Source organism: Cynoglossus semilaevis, chromosome 8 (assembly GCF_000523025.1).
Source record: "Cynoglossus semilaevis isolate Cse_v1.0 chromosome 8, Cse_v1.0, whole genome shotgun sequence".
Classification (NCBI taxonomy): Eukaryota; Metazoa; Chordata; class Actinopteri; order Pleuronectiformes; family Cynoglossidae; genus Cynoglossus; species Cynoglossus semilaevis.
Window position 1 is genome coordinate 5617247 of NC_024314.1, and position 18423 is coordinate 5635669.

At 42.1% G+C, this 18423-nt stretch overlaps 1 protein-coding gene across 5 annotated transcripts in view; it reads left to right on the plus strand.

Moving 5' to 3' along the window:
* Window positions 1-18423, plus strand: part of LOC103381752 (retinoic acid receptor alpha) — a 176290-nt gene that overhangs the window by 22184 nt on the left and 135683 nt on the right. For 3 of the 5 annotated variants that reach the window (XM_025057418.1, XM_017034297.2, XM_025057420.1), the window contains one exon: window positions 13215-13287. The exons of the other annotated variants lie outside the window; for them this stretch is intronic. The gene's annotated coding sequence lies outside the window, so the exon portion shown is untranslated. The remainder of the gene's footprint in view (window positions 1-13214; window positions 13288-18423) is intronic. 5 annotated transcript variants of the gene reach the window in all.

The following is an 18423-nucleotide window of genomic DNA, read 5'->3' on the forward strand; positions in this document are numbered from 1 at the left end:
CACAAGGGGCCTCCTTGAGACTAGGAGATGGCGACATACGAGCACAATATGGCTTTAACAAATTTACATGGCACAACTTTGATTTTCCATTTGGCATTGAAATCAAATAATCCTGCTCAGAAACTTGCTTTTTAATCGGGAATGGACCAGCAAATTTCGCCTGAAATGGCGAACCTACAACCGGCAGCAATAACATGACCTGATCACCCAGATTGAACTGCCGCTGTTTGGCTTTTCGGTCAAACAGTGATTTCATCTTCTTTTGTGATTTTTCTAAACTGTGTTTTGCCATTTTCCCCGCTAGATATAGTCTGTGTCTAAAACCGTTGACATAATCAATCAAGTTTGATGGTGGCTCCGACTGTTGGCAACCACTTTGTAAAACTGCCACAGGACCACGCACTGAATGCCCAAAAACTAAGTCATTTGGACAAAACCCAGTGCTCACTTGAACTACCTCTCTCGCAGCCAGCAACAACCACGGTAAACCCTCCTCCCAGTCACGATCAAGCTCCGTGCAATAAGCACGCAAGAGTGACTTGAGAGTTTGATGAAAACGTTCTAAAGCACCTTGACTTTGAGGATGATATGCTGATGCTTGATTATGTTTAATTTGGAGCTGCTGCAAAACCTGTGAAAACAGTTTAGAGCAAAAGTTGGAACCTTGGTCCGTCTGAATCACTTTGGGGATGCCAAACACAGAAACAAACTGTGACAATGCCTTCACTACCGATTTGGTCGTGATGGAGCGCAACGGATAAGCTGCAGGATACCTAGTAACCTGACACATCACCGTTAACAAATACTTGCTACCAGATTTTGAAGGAGGTAGTGGACCTACACAGTCCATAATCAAGTACTCAAACGGTTGACCTAATGCTGGTACAGGGTACAATGGTGCTGGACTTATAGTCTGATTAGGTTTACCCGTCAACTGACAAGTGTGGCACGTCTTTATGTATGCCGATACATCCTTTTTCAATCGTGGCCAAAAAAAATGACACAAGATCCGGTGATATGTTTTTTGAACCCCCATGTGTCCTGCTACACCATCATGGGAGGCTTTCATCACCATCTCTCTAAATTTGGCAGGCACCACAATTTGCACCACTGATTTTCCCACAAAATTGTCAGTTTGGGGACACCATTTACGAACCAGGACATTATCTTTCACAAAATATCCCTGAGCTGCAGTTTCCATCTCCTCCATAGGAGACACCAACTCAAAAAGTGCTTTTATTGAAGGATCAGACTTTTGTTCCTCAATCAACTCTCCATGAGAGATGGAATCAAGAGGCACAGGGACAACCATTACTTTAGACTCAGCTACGTCCTGCTCTGCAGCCTCATCTTTTCTCCGCCCCATTGCTCGAGTTACTGCACATACTGGAAACCATTCCACTTCAGACAAAACCTCATTTGTTTCCACCACCTCTGTTTGTGATCGTGGCAATTCAGGAACCTGAGTGACAACATAAGGTGGATCATCAGCCCAAACTCTACTTCCTGCCAGATCATTGCCAAGAATCATGTCGATCCCTTCAACAGGCAAGGCTGGACGGACACCTATTTCCACCTCTCCAGTAACAAAACCAGAAACCAATTCCATTTTATGTACTGGCACTGGAACCATAGTCATGCCCATTCCCCTCATCAATATGAAATTCCTAGTATCTGAATATGAGGAGAAAGGAAGGACAGACTCACAGATAAAACTATGTTTTGCCCCAGTGTCTCTCAAGATTTTAATAGGCACCTTCTCTCCACACAGGGAGACATAACCATCCGAAATAAAGGCTGAAAAGTCATCATCCTCATTTGACTCTGCCACAGGACAGAGGTCATTGGAACTATGTATTTGGATTTTTTTCTGGGCTGAAGCAGCTAAAGCAGCTGGCTTTACCTGTGCATTACCTAAGAACTTAGATTTTCTTTTAAGTACAGGACAATCATTTTTCCAGTGCCCCTTACGCTGACAATAATTACAATTCTTACTGGGATCACCTTTCTTCCAGCCACGATCGAACCTAGAGGAACCAGACTCCCCATGTAACAGAAAAGATTTGCTTGTGCGTACCGAACCACTATTCTGCACAACAACTTTGTCGTCAACAAATGTACTTTTATGAGTGAGGATGTACTCATCGGCCAGCACCGCTGCTTCATGGGGTGTTTTAACTTTTCTTTCATTTAAATAAGTAGCAACACTGTCTGGTACACAGTTTTTAAATTGTTCAAGTGTTACCAAATCACAAAGCTGTTGAAAAGTGACAACTTCTGATGCCGAACACCAGCGATTAAACTGGAGAACCATCTCCCTCACAAACTCCACATGAGTCTGTTGCTCTCGCTTTCTCACACCCCTGAAATGTTGTCGATAGGCTTCAGGTACCAACTCATAGGCTTTCAATACAGCAGCTTTCACTTTAACATATATTTTACTATCTGTTGAACTTAATGCAGAATATGCTTCCTGTGCTTTTCCAGTGAACACACATTGCAACAACAGAGTGCGTTCTGTGTCTAACCACTCACAAGTTTCCGCAACCCGCTCAAACAACGAAAAAAATGTGTCAGGATCTCTCTCATTAAATTTTGGCACCATCTTTAACTTTGTGCTTAAATCAGATCTAGAAGACGTTTCACTAAACCCTACACTGTCCCTTCCTGAACACTCATTAAGCTTACCGTCTTTAATCAGATTCAGCTTATAATGTTCCAACTCTAATTTGGTCTGTTCAGTTTTAAATTTCATTTTTTCAAGTTCTAACTGTACTTCAAGTTCTCTTTCCTGTTTAAGTTTTTCATATTCCAATTGCATTTTTAACAATTCTTTCTGTTGTTCAAAATTCAATGTTGCATTGGTTCCTTGGGCCTGAAATTCCTCCCTTTTAAGGATTCCAGACTCCACCAAGTTTGTCTTCAAAATGGTTCTAATATTTTCTTTTAACCTTTTATCACCAATCTCAACCCCATAATTATCAGCTATTTTTAAAAGCTGTTCTTTTGTGTATTGGGTGAGAAGGTGATCAGAAGGAGCTTGAAAAAACTCATCAATCGAAGCCATTATCACAACTCAGATTTAAAGATACAGTTAAAGCAAACAGTACAGTGTAATCCACAATATATTTCCACACTTACCTTATGCAAACCTGTATTTAGAGAAGCCAAAAATCATAAGGAGAGTTCCCATCTAACTTAAATTAATACCAAAACTAGCTAACTCAACCCTAGTCTTCTGGCAGTCACATGTGGGGGGTACTTATGCACACGAAACCAGTGGAGTAAAGAAAGCAGCTAGCAAGTGGCCACTTTCCTACAGCCACGGAGGTGCTCCCGAGCTTTGCTCTACCCACGTTCACCACCGGCCTAAAATTGAGAAAGGTGAACCTTCTAAACAAGATCCACCACTTATCCTATCCAGGGAAAAACTCCTATAATAATGGCTCTCCCTTGACAGTTAAGACAAAGGAAAATGTAGAAAATATACAATGTAGTGGATCAACTCACTCCACTAACCAGTTACCAAAACCTAAAACCAGTTAAACATGTGTGAATCTCCCAACAAATGTACCAGAAACAAAACACAGAGCAGCAACTTGACAATCTACCACCCTGTACAAACAGTTCCAACCAAATCACAACCTGGCACAAACTGACTGAAACCTACTAAATAGTAAGTCTACAATCTCTCCAAATTAAATGGACGAGCCCCCATTTTGTCATAGCCCTGGCTCAGAGAGCAAGACAAAAATGGGAGACCACACACTTTTAAGTAACTTAAAACAAAAATATTTATTTTCTAACCAAATATCACAAACCAAACAGGAAGCAGGTGCTCTGAGAAATGGTCGGAGAGAGAAAGAATGAGAAGGAGGAGCCAGTTAAATAACCTAGGCCCAGCCTTCCAGGTGCACATCCAATTAGTAGCTCCACCCATCTACCTGGAAACCTAAAAGAAACAGACACACCAAGAAAAAAAGAGGACGGGGTCGTCACACACATAAGATTGGCTGAATCCGTTTGTGCTCATAAAAATGTGGTTATTGCTTTTAGAGAAGATGTTTTCAAAGAACCGTCCTTGCTGCTTTTAACTTTTAACTTTTTAAACTGGTTCAGTCCAAACGTTCTTAGCTTTGATAATGGCTAAAATTCAGTGCATCCAAATGTGCTGCAGCATAACAAGTGACTTAATGCAGAAGTCCTCAACCCTGAATGCACCACGGATCAGTCGGCCTGCACTGGGCAGTAATGTGGACAATTGTTAAATGATCATTGAGGATCAGTATATTTTCAAAATAAAACATCCTTTAGACTCGTTAGTATTGCGTCTGAAACATGTATAATTTTGAAAAAATGCTGGATTATCTTTACATGAAGAAAATAAATGGAAACAGTAACTGGTACTGGGTTATATTAAATAATGGTTCAGTTAAAAACAAGGAAAGTATATTCACTGGCAAAAAGACAACCAAGAGCAATACTAGCTCTAAAAATATTTTCAAATGTTAAATATTTACAGTAAGTAAGCAAGTAAGTCAAATAGCTACCATATCAACCATATCAAACAGTAGATGCTGTAAACTAGAGTAATGGTGTCCAAAAAAAGTAAGTAAGCAAGTAAGTCAAATAGCTAAATGTTAGCCCATATCAAACAGTAGATGCTGTAAACTAGAGTAATGGTGTCCAAAAAAAAAGTCCTTTCATTAGAAGGCCATCTAAGACAAGTGCTCTGGACATGCTGAGCTCTAAAGGGAAGAAAAACTTACAATAAGAATGAGTTGTTTTTTTTTTAAAAGAATCCCTCGATGGCCTCAATCCCTCTATGACACACCTAGATGAGGTTTGCCAAGCGCTACTGAACTCTATTGTTCGTACGAAAAGTGATTCGCACAGTCAACAGGATTTAAAAATGAAAATGTTCCTGCGGTGGTTTGTGTTGTATCTACTTTGTGTCGACTCCCTCCAGCTAACAGTGCCCTTCATTGTGAAGAGAGGGAGGCATTCAAACGCAGAGTGACTCATGGATTCCTCTGTCTATCATCAATAACACAGATAAGAACCATGTTGAAGGCGTATGTTGTACGAGTACAGCGCTGTTTTTCGGCTCAACAGACGTACACTGGCCGGACATCAAGACTTTTGTCACACGACAGCGACAAAGTGTGAAGCACGGAAGGTGATTGGTGGAAACCACGTCCATGAACAGAAGGCGTAGATATGCACAAGCTTTTTAACAATGGGCTAAAGGTGTGGTAAGAATGAAAAGTATGAATGATATGAAAAGTATAAAAAAAAAGTGTAACTCTAGATTGATATTGTTTGTTACCTACAACGTGAATGTCATTTTGGATTTCTTAAATGTATCAGCCAGATGTGTTCTCTCACTCTGTACCCACTTCTCTCCGGTGCACAGGTCGTCTGAGGCTACATATTTCATTTTTAATTTAACTTCAGTTCCTGCGTAAATGCCTGAAAATAGACTACATGCTGTCATACAGGGGCCATGCATGAGTGCCTTAAGTTGTTTGCTAGAGGGACTTGGAAGCCTTACAACTGGAAACTGAATATTCTTCCTGCTCTGCATCCAGCTCTGAATTCTGTCGGCAGCTTTTACGGTGTATTTGTTTGTGGATTCCATCTCTGAATTTTTTTTTTTTTTTACAACATAAAGGTTTTCCCTAGACCTTTAAAAATATTCGTAGCTCCAGAATCACAAGCTAGCATCCAAACACAAACCCACAAACGCCTCTTGAGGGTGGAATCTTGGTTCTTGGTAATTGCTTATTTCCACAGTTCTGGTCAGGTGACTGCTACAGCAGTGTGGTAAAGTGCAGGTTACTCGTGTGCAAGTGCAGATGTTATTGCAGTCTGTTTCACTGTGTGTTCTGCAAATGTCAAAATTTAAGCCTGATTTATGGCATTGGCAATGAACTGTGTATCTAGCTTGCTAACAGAAAAACAACAAACTGGCTTCACTGTCTTCTTTTACTTAGAGGCAGAGAGGGGACGCCAACTTAAGGACCTCGTAGTGCCTCCCCCACCACTGGATTTTCCAGTCACTATTGTAGTCAAATGTCAGCTTTACCTAAACTTTTAAAATTACAACCAAGTTCCTGTGCAAGTTGTTAGACAAGATGTTGGTGGTGTGTTGATGATGAAGTGTCGTTTACTGACTGACTGATAGTCTGATGGCTGAGTGACAACAACAGTGTTTGTATTTGCTCAGTTAGATAGAGCTGCAAAGACATGGTCTTGGGAATGGGTCATTTACAATTTGATCCTTGCGTCCACGCTCTTCTTCGTCATCTCCTCCATGTTATTGTAAGTGTGGCTGAGTTGTGGCTGTGTGGATTCCCTGTGTTCTGGTGCCTCACAGGGCTTTCATCAGGGTGTAGACAGAACTGTTTCCCCCTCTATCACCCATTACCACAACCTCTTGATTCACTAACCATTGTTTTCATAGTTTAAATGAAACTTGCTTTTTTCCCTTTTATTGTTATCGTCTCTTGTGAAGCATGAAATACAGGCCTTGGTATTGGTATTGGCAGGTATTTAAACCTGATCTAATCCAGGCTTTGGTTATTAAATTGTGAAAATGATGTAACTTCTGTGTGCCAGCATGGCATGTTGTTCCACTTAGGGATTTTTGCTATTTATCACTGTCATAAAACACATGGCATCTGGTTGCCAGTGGTGGTTGAAATCTGTTGAAAGAAGCTCCCTGGCTTCTCATTTAGCAGCTCGTGTAGGTATGATAAATGTTACTAATCACCTTTTGACCCAGGGGTCAAGCATTTGCTCCATTCTTCACCATCACCCTCCTTCCTGCTGTCTTTTGTGCACTGTGGATAGCCTTTATCTCCCCCGAGATACTTTGTCCCGCTTTAAACCATTTGCCTGCTAACACACACCAGGCGACACAACAGTTGCACGTATTTCTGTAAAGTGTAAAAATTCTTCCCTTCTGGGTTTATCTTCATTTTCCCTGTGGCTCCCCGTCCCTCTGAATTACAGTCATGTTGTGAATGTTAAATTAGATACAGCAGTTCAGACACAATTGACTTTTTTACCCTCTGTACTCAGTTGTTAATAAAAACATTTTTTTATCTTTGAAGATAAAATTATATGATGTGAATTTGTGAGATCTGAAAAATAATCTTTTAGATGGGGAAAAAAACAAGTCCAGTTGAAAAATGCAGCTACAGCTACGTGTGTTCATACACACAGAATATTCTGTGTATTTCTTTTTTTTTATCAACCAGCAGTAAAAAAAAAATCGAAAAGGAGCTTTTGTTCTTTTTGAAAATCCACCTAATAATGATGCTGCCTGGCTCTTTGCTGAGCCAGTTGGATTTTAAAGAAAAATAAGAGGACGGAAATCACACACCCAACACATTGGCCTAGATTTTTCTACAAACCACTGTGAAGCAGCTTTTTAGATTTGAGCCCATGCATGTTAATGTACACCATCAGATTTCAGGATTGCAGAAAAAGTTTGATAAATAATCCAAGCAACAGTGTTTAATTTTTTTTTTAATGTGACAATTTTTCCGAACTCTGACTTTGTCCTTCTCACTACCTCTGAACTCAACCTGCCTCATGAGACTGATTGAGCCATTTTACAACGCTAAGCTGCGTGAAAATGTCCACTTTTATAACAAAGGAATAATGCTAACACAACAAGGCTTGACAAATCTACTTTCTCTGTGTCCCCACACGGAGAGTCGTGGGATTAGCCTCTAATTTTAGCGTCATTTATCTCTTCGGCTGCCTTCAAGAATTAGTTCCAAATAGCAAAAAATATGAGGGAATATGAAAGGTTTTAGGGGATTTGGAGGCAGCGAGCTGGGAATCGGGCATTGTCAGGGAAGCACAGCTGTGAAAAGGAGATTGTTCAGTGGTAGTGATTGTCACGGTCAGGCAGAAGGCAGTTGTAAATTGAAACTGTTCTAATTCCTTTGTCGATAAACCGCACAGTGTCTCCAGTGGTTTCAAGGCAAAACAAAACACTGCCGTTTGAAAAAAAAAAAAACAAAACAAAAAAAAGAGCAAATGTGCGTCGCCACTACCTTAACATTCCTCCCTCGTCCACTTTTAAATAACATTAGACGAGATGTTTGTTATGGAAGTCGGTTGAGTGATGAATGAACAGATTGTGTGTGTGAACCGCCATGTTTTTGTTCATTCAGTCTGTCGTTAACAAGTCCAAACAGAATGATTTTTTTAAATGTGTAATGTCACTCAATCCCTGATAGTTGAGACCTTTTCAGCCCACATGCATTAGGCCGCTGTGACACATCATCAATAGCAAACAGCCATCAATACTTGAGGAGATTGCATTTAAAACAATGGAGGACACAGCGGCAGTGTGCATTCAGCACTTTTCAACAGCCCTCACCTTATTGATTCTACTTCAAGGTTGTCGTCAATTCCTCTCCCTCTTGTTTTTGTTTGTGACAGCAGCGGACAAACTCTTGTTAAAAAAAATTAAGGAGAGGAGACCCATGAAAAAAGTAACCTGGGAAGGCACTCCCACTCACATGTGCTTCAGTGTTTGTCTGTTCAGCCAGTGTTGGGGTCTGATTATGTAACCTTTCAGAGCATTACCATAAAAAGAGGGCAGAGGCAGGAGCTGGGGCGGGGGTGCGGGGATTGAGCGGTTGGAAGGTAATAGCGGTGCTGCTGCTGATCATCGTCTAGCAACTGCCCAAGGGCAGGAATGTTTTGTGCGCCGATGTGTCCGACAGGTGGCTTGGAGACGCTAATTGATTAATGATCAGAGTGATATATGAGCCCCCGCAGCCATCCCAAACATAAAGCCTCTGAGCAGCGGTGTCGCTCTAAATCATTTCCAACCAGGCCAGTAAACTCAAAACTGTTCCCTCATTAGCATGTGAAAGGCCAATCAGAAGAGGGACTGTGCCTTCCACTGCCCTTTGTGGACCACCCTTTGTTAGCATCACCGGCTCTGAAGTAACAGGCAATCACTTTCATGCAACATGAATAATGACAACAAAGATGGTTTTATAATAAGGGTGACATAGCACTAATGAATGACTAACAGCATTCAAACTGTAGGTTTGTCTTTAATGCAGCCAGCAGTACAAGTCACTCATCTGGCAGTACATTGACTGAGTACTCAGATAACTGTACTACTCTGTAGGGCTGTAGGGGGGAAACAGGGGGAGTCCTAAAATTCATTAGTTATTGTTGACACTGCTTTAGAACTATTTCGAACTATAATTGTACTTGTAGAAAAACAAACACCCTAAAGCGTCCTAGCTCACTGGGCGGTGCTCGGTTTATCAATAATCAACTTCTGAGGTTATTATGGTCTTTAGTTTGTCAGTGATGCCCGTCTGCTGCAACAAAATTGAGAGAAACTCACATTTTCATAAGTATGATGAACAGTCATGATGTCATGTTTTTATAATGAGCTTGGCTTCACAGCGGGGTCACACTGTCTCCAAAACAAACCTGACTTCAACAGAGAAGTGAGTTTACATTTTTAGTTAAATAAGTCCAAATTGAACTACCTATAGTTGTGAGTTAATCTGTAGCTCCTGTCGTCAGTTTACTGTGGAGGTATACATCTTTAAAGTAAATTTCCAACACTTGAATGTCTCTCTCTCTCTCTCTCTCTCTCCCTCTCCCTCTCCCTCTACCTCAGTAGTTGCTGAGGATGAAATGATGATTAAAGAGCTCCCAGTGGACTCACTGAATGGTATATATTGTTCATTAAACAGTAGGTTGATGGTTTGATTGCCCAGCACAGTCAGGTTCAGACTTCATAAATGAAATCTCTACTTCAGACCACTTTACTTCTTCTTAATCTCCTCCCATTTCCTCCCTGCACTCAGTCTTTTGCTTCTTCCTAAAGTGTACCATGTGCACGCTGATATATGGAAGTAGGAGTGGTGTCTCTGGGCCATGTGTTATAGCAACCATAATTCCTAATACCTGAAGAGAAATCATTTAGATTCTTCCTTCAAATTGCTGTTTGGCTCTCTGTATCACACAGCTGACATTTTTTCCATTCAGGCGGTGTCAGATTCTTCTTGAGTGATTGGACATTAGTGGAGTTCACCTGCTCCCAGATGGTCATATATTTGAAGTTGGTGTTCAATATCACACTGTCAAATTGGATTAGTCTCTCTCAGTCACTGTTTGACTTCCTCTCCGTTGCTGTCTCTTTGAATTTCTCTCTCTCTGGTTATTTACCATTCCACAGGGGGGCCTTTCCTGGCCCTCTTCATTGTTTTGTTTAGATGACTCTGAAGGACAATGGCAGTCTGGAGCCTTGGCCGGCTCACAGCCTGTGTGAATCTGCGGCGCTCCATTGGGAGTGCTGTCCTCCAATGTCAAGAGAGGTTATGTGATCTATGTGCGACTGAAGGGGGTTTCCACTGCTCGGAGTCAGAGCCTCAATAAGCGGGATTTATATTGTGTCTCTGCACAAGTGTATGTGTGTGTGTGTGTGTGTGCACACACACATACACTTGGCTCGGTGGAATTTTATACAGTGAAGTGAGTTAAAACAACACAGTGTGTCTGTTTTAATGTGAGCTCATGACTCCCGCCGCAGGGCTGCCATTCCCAAGTAACCACACACTTGGAGCCTGCAAGTCGTATAGGCTCAATCAGTTTTTTACACATTTGTACTGAGCAGGCAGTGGAAAGCTGTCGCTGTCATAACGAGTAACTGAATGTCCCAGGGCCAAACAGTGATGTCACCTGAGAGTTGGGTTTCCCACAAACAAACCTTTTTTATACAATCGGTACTCCAGCAGCCCGGGCCCTGGCACTTGTTGCTGATATCAGGCCATATAGTGAGGATCAGGTGACGGAGCAGGTTCTTCACTGCAGGCTCTATGCTCGGTGAAGAGGCTGAGTCCCTGGCCTGTAGTTGCCTTGTAGGTGCAGTAAATTGGGCTTCATTTGAAATGAAGATGGATTTGTCTTGAAGGGCTCCAGCAGTGCGGGCCTCCAGCTCCTCTTCCTCCGCTTTTTAAGCGTGGTGAAGGTGAGATTCTGCGGTGAGTTGTTTTTGCCCATCAGCAAAGGTAAGACGGGATTACCCCAGGCTGTTCATGTCCACTCTTATCAGTGTATGGGCTCAAAGCTCACTCAGGCACAGCTGCACACAGTACACAAACACCACAAACACATTTTACAGGCTTTCTGTACCAGCAAGTCTTTTCTTCTACAGAGGAATAAATGATCATGAATGATCATGACTAATTGTGATGAATTCAGAGCCACCCTGCGATTAATCAGATTAACATTCATTATCCTTTGACATCTAGAGTTTTGTAGTATATTAAATAAATATTATATATGTATATATTACATACGTATTTAATGTGCGTATGTATACAGTATATACTGTATAAGGATAAAACAATACATGAAAAGTAAATTGTTTAATTTCTCTGACAAACAAGTAGTGAAGCATCTTACTCCTTCACATGAGAGTAAAAGTTGGAGTATGAAAACTCTGCACGCCTCAGTTTCTCCAAAGTTGTTGCAGTGTTCTGCTGCAGAGGGAACTTAAAGAGCATCTCAATTTCAGCCTCAAACTCAGCCTGAACATATTAGTGCCGCTCACCAACTATTAATTCCCCTGTGCCTCTGCATGCTGCTGACATTCAACTACTATTCTTTCGACCTTGAAAAGTTAAAGAATTGCCTGGCAGTTGTCGTGTTTCCGGTGTAAATGTTACAGCGTCTTAATGCCTGAATACATCAGAAGGTCTAGCATGAAAATTTGTGGTAATTCTTTTTGAGAGGAAAAGTTCTGTTGAATATACCTTTTTAGTTGGAGGACACATTCTGGTACATTATGATTTCTTTGTTTGGTATAGGACAAAACAGGACAATGTGGTTTGGTTACAAAAAAACAGTCGTATAGATTTTCTTCTTCTAGAAAAAGTTTGGCTGCTATTGTAAAGATTAATTTAATTTTTGTTTTTTTGTTTTTTTAAGCGTCCCTGAAGGCCCATGTTAACAAATTAGTGTGAAATTCATGTGTTTCTCGTTAAACTGCACCAACGCTGCTCTGACCTGAAGGGGACTTTTTTTCTTTTTCTTTCTTTTTGTTTTTTACAATGGTTGTAAAGTGACACATTTAAAGCCTTAACTATTGCTGTCAGTACGATGTCATGAAGAACATGCCGTGTCTGAACTGAAGAACAAAAGTAATATAAAGTCACAGACCACAGTTTAAATGTCAGTACCTTGAACCTGCTTTTAGGTAAGACATGTCTGCAGTTTTGTATTTGGTGGTAGTTGTACTAACAAAAGCTACTCTCTCTCTCTCTCTCTCTCTCTCTCTCTCTCTCAACCTCACAGTGATAGACAGGCCAATTCTATTGGCATTAAATGCTTTTGACACAAACCAATTTTCCTTTCAAATATTATTGACTGTGCTGGTGTAGATTGGTGTTGTTGTTGCACCGAGGACTTCCAAATAAGTGTCTCTTTACATGCACAAACAACCACCTTGTACTTTCCATTCAGCTCTGGATCTAAAACAATCCCACAGAGTAGTTTCCACAGTCTCTCTACAACACAAAGGTGGCGTTCATCAGAGGTCCAGAGAACCTCGTGACTCCTTCCGTTCAGAGCTGCACGCTTTGATTTGTGGGTAAATACGTTTGATAGTCCAGCAGCGGGCGTAAACTAAATACCTGCTCCAGAGTAGTGGTGCGTTCATTCCTCCTCACACCATCGGCCGAGCTCTCCTGCGATAAAGTGATGACACGCCGGTAAAGATTTGTCTCCATCGTAGCAATGAAGGCGCCTCTCTGTCCCTGTTTGTGCATTAGGCAGAGGGGATTTCTCTCCAGCCACCTGATTCACATTGCTGTAATTGAGTTGTGGCCATAAGCTCTACTGTGCCTGCCTGGGCCTTAGGTAATTCTCACACCACAAAAGCACTTTTTTACTCCACTTTTCACATGATGTCTGGGGCACCATTGGAGAAACTCCTATTTTTATTTATTTTTTTGTTGCTGAAATGTGCACGCATGCTGTGTGAGGATACAAGCAGTTTAAAACCATAACAAAACAAAAAAAAGTAGAAATCAAGTTTAAGGCTTAAGACTACTGCCAGAATGGCCAGGGAGTCACTAAGTCTGCAACACGTGTACAAAGAGCACAGGGCTTTTGGTTTCAAATATCTTCCCTTCCCTTTCTTCCATTTTCCTCAGAGCTTGGAAGCACCAAATCGATTTGAGAGGAGATTTTGTTGGACAATAACCGGGGGAGATTGACGTTTTTGAGGTAAGCTCAAATTTGTTCCTCCTGCCAACTGTAGGTATTAGGGCTGTCACTTTTTCCAAACTTAGGTTTTAAACAAAGATGACGTAATGTCTCCCCACTATACACATTTCTGGATGGTTGTCTGCTGAAGTGACAGGCTGAAATGAATGAACAGTCATGTTCCTCCAGCACAGATACACAGGCATCATAGGCCAATCAAAACATTACAGTCTTGTTTTAATAATGACTGGGGCTGAGACTACATTTAGAACAACTTCTTTTGGAACGTATGTCTTCCAAAAACAAGGCCTCTCCCGGCCATAGATGATGTTTGGTATATGTTTGATATTTATGATTCCCTTTGGAATATAAACGTGGCTCGGGCATGTGCTAAATCAGCTCTTAGCTGATTTAATCAATTAGCAATACCTTGGAAGAAAGAGTCATCTGGCACCTGTCCCCAGAAAACAGGGCTTAGCCCAACTGTTGGTTCCAAGGTGGTGGCTTTCTGATTGTTGCTCTGAGAAGGCCATTTGGAAAGCAATGTGATGCTTAAAGCTGGATTTTTTAACTTGATGCCTCCTGCATTTGTTTTCATGGGCAACATGCGCCAGCCAGCGGGTGTTGTTCCTCATCATGTGACAGCCACCATGTCCTTGTGGTCTTACCTTCTGCTTTTATTGCTCTTGTAAAGGTCACTGTCTCTGCTCATCTGACTGGCTTTGCAAACCAGCACATTAATTTCCACCCAGGCACACACAGCTCTGTATTGTTTGGAGAAGGTGGTGTATCTTGTGGCCCTCGCACTGCCAGTGTTAGGATCAGGTCTAATCCTGGGTCTGTTGCATCAGAGTTGGAGCTGGCAGTTCCCAGATTCTGCTCAGTCATGTAAATGTGACAAAGACCAAACAAACACAGCCGTTCGTCATTAGAAACTGGCTGGAAGAACTGACTCTGTAAGTATAGGCTCATTTATTAGGCCTGTTCATCTCAGTGGAATCAGCTGCAAGGCGTTATGACAGGAGAGCAAATAGGAATGTCGATTTTTATTCATTTCCATTTTTTTTTTTAATGTTTTCGTGCCAGAGTTTTGGCCAAAAATAACTGACAGAAAGACAGTCACAGGCAGTTTTGGCCATTTTTTTTTTAAGCTTTCCGCTTGTGGCAACTTTTGTTTGTCCTTCCCTGTCCTGCACTCATGTCTTTGTCACTTCTATTTAGGTTCATTTCTGTGTCTCAGTTTTATTTTGCCACAGAGCAACAGTATCCCTTGGGCAACCTTCGAGCAGCTGCAGATAAGATTGTACGTCGACCACAGTGATCAGCTGATTCCACATGAGCCTTTCCACTTTGGGACCTGGTCACTGAGTTTTCATTTTGGTTTTTTGGCATCCCCAAAAAACAACCAGCCATCACAACAAAAGGTTGCAAACGGTTTCTCAACCCAGTGACTTTGTTGGACTGAAGCTGCTGCTGAAATCATAAACAGTCTAATTTCCTCCCTTGTATCTCATCTTTTCCTAACCTCTGATTTGTGTCCCTGGTTCTGTGAGGTTAGAGGTTGGATAATGCTACCAGACGTACTTGTAGAAATCACATGGAAGTGGAAACAAGTCAATTATTATGCTCTCTGGTAAAACATGCTATTATTTAATATTAGCTTGATTTTCTTTCTCTTGTTGACCGTGGAGATGCTACGTCCAATACCTCTGTGCAGTCACTTCCAATCTCTCTCACTCTCTGTTTCTGAGTTAGCAGGTCTGAGGTTTTGTGTCTCCAAGTAAAACGGTATTTAACCCCCTCCCTTCCCATCATAATTTAGATCCAACCCCATAAGTGGGTTGGGAAGCGGCCCCGGCAGTTGATGTGCAACACATGCCTTTTAATGATTCACACTCAGTGTGCGGTAGGTCGGTGGTGGCTGCCGAGCCGCAGCCTCTCCCTCCGTCTAGAATGGAACTCCTGTGTTTTTCTTTTTTTTTTGTTCAGTGTTGTGTTTCTTTTTTTTCCCTTGACTCCATACATGGAAAATTCAAGGAAGTTAAAACGTGTTGTTTATGCACTGCACTTCCTTCGTTTTCATATTCAGTCAACGCTGCACTGAGCTGAATAATTAGCATTTAGCACCCGTAGTATGACTAGCCTGCCTAGTGTTTTGTTACATTTGGTCTACTCTGTTACATTAATATGTCCAACCTGTGGGGGCAGTGCCACATTTGTGGAAACTTCTGAATGCACTATAGCCCTAATAACTGTTCCTTTTTAAGCATGGGGAACCAAAAATGACATTCAGTCAGACTCAGAAGTCTGGAGGGTTAACATGTGAATAAACCCCAGTAGCTTTAGATTGGCACCCGTGCTGCTGATCTCATTTACAGCCAGATATTTGAATAGCAAGTTTATTGTGGCATCTGACTTCCTTAGCCTCAGCAGAATAGCAGAAGTGTGCTGCAACTGCTGACGCTCCAGTGATTTGAAGTTCCTAGTTATGTGTGCACCCCACCCACCATAAAAAAAAAACAGGGAAGTTTGCCATATCAACATTCATCTTATCAAAAATAAATGCAACTGTTGCATTTCCCTGTTGCAAAAATGTGCAGTGGTCTGCTTAGCCAGAGAACAGCCTAGTGTACCGGCACGTGATAGGGAAGGGGGGAGGGGGGAGGAATCGTCCATACAAGTTAACATAAATTGCTTCCTGTTTTTCACCTCGAACCCCCCCCCCACAACCTTCCATGGTACTTCTGCCAGCATTTCATCCTGGCTTCCATCTTTTGTTCTCTACATGTCTTCCATACATCTTTTCCTCTCTCTTGCCAGCCTGGGTCCCACGCCCTTTTGTTTATCCTCCTCTGACACCCCCCCCACCCCCCAGACCCCCACTCCTTTCAGTCACTCAGAAGTGAATACTGTACCTACATTCAGAAATGGTGCTACATTTTCAAAATCTATCATTGATAGTGACATTTGTCTTGATAAAGTGTAATTATTAGTATTTCGTATTAGTATTTATCACAATAGCCAAGACAGAACTGCAGTTTTTTGTAAACAAAAAAAAAAAAAAGGTTTCAAAAAGTTTACTTTCTTCCTGTTTTTGCTTGAGCTGCTCTCGTCTGATTCTCCTCTCGATGGACCAGATCCAGAGAGAGGACAAATATATATTTATAATTATTTCAGTATGTAGTGTAAATAGTAATTTGAAGGAAGTGCTAAAATTATAGTTGTTTTTATGGTAAAAAATTCCCTCCATCTTTATCAACCATTAATGGTGGCAGGCCTAAATCTTTTGCTTTGTGCCACGACCCATCCCTGTTTGTACCTGTTGTGCGTTAACATGCTAATTTGTGTTTTTACCTGCAATCAACACGTTCTTTCTTCTATGGCAGAGGCAAACAGTAAAAGTAGCTGCAGCACTCAGTGGACTTGCTGACCTCACTGAAGTCGAGCTGGTCATGTGCACTGGATGACTCAAGACTTAGCACACGGTGTGTGCCAGGCTGTAGTATTGTAATGATGTGTAAAGGCTCAGCAGTCGTTCCTTAACTGGCAGCAGCAGATTTGAATTTCATCCTGATGTTTAGAAAACGTTGTTGTGTTTCACTGTGAGTGACACTGTTTTTTTCTTCTCTTCTCCATTCGTGTGTTTGTAGTGTAACATAGTTCCAGCTCTGTTCCCACAAGCGGTTGAGTGGATGCCCATAAGTTTACCAATCCCATTTAGAGTGTTTTATGTGGTTGCGTTTAGTTTTTACAATACCCATAATCCAGAGCAAACAAAGTGCCACTCGTAAAGTGTTGCCTTTATAAAACTATGCCTTTGTGCTTTTTATGTAGTGTGTTTTGAGTTAATTGGTGTTAATCTGTTTGGGCTCATAAATTAGGATTTCTGTTAGAACTAGTTTTATTGCTGTTAATTTTCCCAAAGCTGGTTTTGGAACAGCAAAGTGGGTGCTTGAAATATGTGTGTGTATGTGTGTGTGTTTAGTGAGTGCTTGCTGAAATTGATGAAGAGACCTCCCTGCATTCGAGTGTTGCTACAAAGCACCGCCCGATGCTGAATGCAGAAAACCCCAGCCGCTCTAGAGCGAGAGGGCGTAGCTAACTGTACTGAACAGTCTGCAGTTCCTCTTTGGGGCGCTACCTGACAGGAACTTGGCAGTAAGGGAACATAAACAAATTCCCAGTGGTGGGCTGGCAAGCTGGGCGGCGTGGTTCTCCCCGTTACCAGACATGCACAGCAAAAAGCTGCCCAGCCCGGGTGAGCCTGTGCAGCTCAGTAGAGAAATGGATCAAAAAGGGACAGGTGTCGTCTGCGCTTCTCAGAGTAGGGGACAGGTCCACTCTTTATCTTCAATCTGTTTTCACCTGCAGAGGCCGACGTATGTTCCCACTGCCTTGTTTTAGACTAACAGAGGTGTGTGTTCCTTCTGCTGCCCCAACCTCTCGGAGGTTTCCATCAACACCATTTGTGGGAGAGGGGCGGCTGCCAGGGGTCCCAGAATGACTGTTTGACTGGGTGTAATCCAGTACAGGGAGGGTGAATGGGATTGTGGTGGGGCTAATGGTCGTAATGCATACATCTACACAACATGCTCGCACATACGTGCAGTGCATCGTGTAATTATGGTCGCACATGCACTTACTTACTCAAACTGGTTTGTTTTTATAGACACGAGTGCACGCTGTTTTATTCTCTTCCCCTCTCTCCCTTCTCCAAACACAGTGGTGTATTGTGTAGTCTGACCTGGGCCCGCTCCAAAGGCAAAGAGAACCCAGATTGCCGAAACAGAGAGCCCACTACTAACAGGCCGACCGGGCTGTAGTTGTTGCAGCCTAAGATGGCTCTCCAAACCAATGGGGACTGTTGGCTGAGTCCCCAAGCTGTGTGTGCACGAGTGCGTGTGTGTGTGTGTGTGTGTGTGTGTGTGGGCTGCACGATCCATGCACTTTCCTTTTGATCATCCACAGAAGAATTTTTTTTGGACGGCACATGCAGGAGCCGACATGGCACCTCAGTGTAATTTCATGAGCACTGGTAAAGGCATTTGCTTGACTTTTAATAGTCCTAAGTCTCCACTGCTTTATCCAAATGCACTGTTTCCAACATGCAGTAATGGTGCTGCTTGTGGACGTCGGCCACAAAAAAGAATGATGGAG